This window comes from Silene latifolia, chromosome Y (genome assembly GCF_048544455.1).
Source record: "Silene latifolia isolate original U9 population chromosome Y, ASM4854445v1, whole genome shotgun sequence".
Taxonomy (NCBI): Eukaryota; Viridiplantae; Streptophyta; class Magnoliopsida; order Caryophyllales; family Caryophyllaceae; genus Silene; species Silene latifolia.
In genome coordinates, this window is record NC_133538.1 from 174497705 (window position 1) to 174500455 (window position 2751).

Genomic DNA, 2751 nt, shown 5'->3' on the forward strand with positions numbered 1-2751 from the left:
GTTTAAAAAGGGAAGTTTGTGACCGTCTGACTCCTCCATTCTTATTCTATATTTTTAAGGAGATTGTGTTTGAGTTTAGTGAGCTTTGTGCCAAATGAAGGGCACTTGTACTTAGTTTTTCGGTCAGTTGAGATTCGGATGGTTTTATTATGGTCCCGTTAGGAACTAGCTTGACGCTTTTACCTCCACTTTTCCATAACATGTTTTGCCCTTTCTCACCTGAACCTCACTATTCCCAAATTATTTGTAAGCCCTCGGTTTGAATTGGACATTATTGGTTGGAGTGTGTGCATTAGTACTTGAATTGTCTTTCATTTTTGTTGCATGCATGCTATGTAGGTCGCAGTTAGGTGAGTGACTGCCTTTCCTTCTCTCTTTTACATATTATTCACCCTTTGCTTCATGAGAGAAGAGTGACCACGAGAGAGTCCGATTTTGTTGGTCTTGCAAGGTCGATAGGTTGGCTATATTTCTGAAAAGCTTATAATTTGTTTGCGTATTGACTGCTTAGCTTTAACTGTTAGTTTCTGTTGCATTAAATTGGTTCAAGTAGACAAGTTAAGCTAGCTCTGAGTTATCATTTCCATTCCATTAGTTTAGTTTTGAGTTTACTCCAGGACGAGTAAAGGTTCGGTTTGGGGAGATTTGATACGTGCTTTTTATATAGTCTTTTTAGCCTTTTTCAGCACGTATTTCTATGCATTTTTATACTGTTTTTATAGTATTTTGCCCCGAATTGGCTACTTTGGTTCGTTTTGTCCATTTTGTAGAAATGAACGTGAAAGTAGTGGAATCGTACTCTTTTTCCTCCTTTTTGCATGCATTTAGAGGAGACGGGATTTTCCAGAGTGAGATACTACGTTTGGAAGCGTCATGGCATGGATTACGAGGCATTTAGGCGCGGACTTGAGCTGAAATGAAGTCAAAGTACTCGATCGAGCAGTTCTACCACTCGATCGAGTGGTTTTCACGTCCCAGGGTGGTTGATCGAGTGGTTTTCCACTCGATCCTTAGCTTGCAGAAAGACCAGTTACTCGATCGAGTAGATTTGCTGAGGTGTTTGCTCGATCGAGTGGTTTTAATCCACTCGATCGAGTGGTTTTAATCCACTCGATCGAGTGGTTTCGCTGATTATGGGCTTTAATTAGCCCGTGTTATGTTTTAATTCCGCAAAACTTATTTACTCTTCCTATTTAAACCTACATTAGTTAGGTTATTAGTATCAGATTTACTTACTACTTAGTTTTTTTTATCAAACTTTACTGCGTAAACTATTCCTCTTCACTGTAACCTTGTTCTTGGGATTGCTTTTGCTCGGATTTTGTTCTTTACGCCGGAATTCGCTTGATTGTAATTCCTTTATCCTCTCTTTATAATAATTAATCTTTTGTTCGCTTTAATTCTTCATTTCATTGCATTTATTCTTTTGCCCTAATTCGCTTTTATGCTTTTTAATTGTTATTTCATTATGTTTACTGCCGGGATATTATCTGTTGTTAGTTTAATTAGCGACATGAGCAGCTAAACCCCTTTCATGTTGGGATAGGGGATCTGCGATAGGAAAGTGACGATGTAGTAGATGAAACAGATGAATTAATTACAAGACTCTGTCACCGTAGCAATTTAATTGTATTTATTCGACTTAGTTGAGTGCACACTTCTGAGTTAACCTTTAATCTGGCTAAAATTAATCCTAGATCGAAAGATTGGACTAAATAGGCCTGCTATGAACAGTAGACTACCCTGACGAGAATGAAAGTTAAGTTAGTGGTATTTTAGGATAGAAAGTGGACCGAAAGGACCTTTCAACATCCGTCTTACATTAATTCGTCTGAGTCATTTACAGCTGAGTCACTGGACTACCGTAGTGAACCGAAATCCTGACATGTCCCTCTCTATCTGATAGTTTTATCATTATTTCTCTGTTTTTATTGCTCTTGCCTTTATTTCTCTTTCCTTCAAAACTCGTAGTTTAGACAACAAATCAAACAACCCCCCCCCCCATTTGTGACCAAATAGACGGACTACTACAAATATCTTGCCTCCCTGTGGAGATCGACCTGACTTCCCTAGCTATATAGTTAGTTTAGTTAGTTTATTTTTGACAGGTACACGACAGACGTGTCAATCCTCATTTGCATATGGAGATTTTTTTTACTATTGTGATGTAATTTCTCAAACGGGGTAACTCAAGACCAAATTCGATGGGTATTGTTTCCTTTTTCCTTGATCGGAGTTGCAAAGCAATCGTTAAAGAGCCTAGACAAGGCCACTCTTGGAATTGATTCATGGAAGAAGTTAGCACTTGCCTTTTACAAGAAGTTCTATCCTCCGGAGAAAACTAACATGTTAAGAGCCTAAATCACCAGGTTCAAACAAAGAGATGAAGAGTCCTTATATGAAGCATGGGAAATATTCAAAGATACATGTCGCTCTTGTCCTCATCATGGACTAAGTGAATGGTTCCTTGTTCAACAATTTTGGAATGGATTGTATGAAGATTCTAGGAATGTGCTCAACATGGGCTCTAATGGAAGATTCACAGAGGTTGATGACAACCAAACTTGGGCAAAAAGAGAGGAGATGGCGGTTTATAACTCTCAATATAGTAGGCCAAGAAAAACTACTAGGGGAGGGAGACATGAAGTTGACTCCGGCACACAATTGAGTGCCGATTTGGGTGCCCAACTAAGTGCCCATATTGACACAATAAACTTGAAATTTGAGAAAGCCATGGCCAAGCTCAATTAC

The 2751-nt window shown here is 38.7% G+C and overlaps 1 non-coding gene across 1 annotated transcript; it reads right to left on the reverse strand.

The window, feature by feature from the left end:
* Positions 1-2346: 2346 nt before the first annotated feature.
* LOC141635295 (small nucleolar RNA R71) lies at positions 2347-2453 on the reverse strand. The gene has a single exon (XR_012539994.1). It is a non-coding gene; the product is annotated as a small nucleolar RNA R71 (small nucleolar RNA).
* Between the last annotated feature and the right edge of the window lie 298 nt (positions 2454-2751).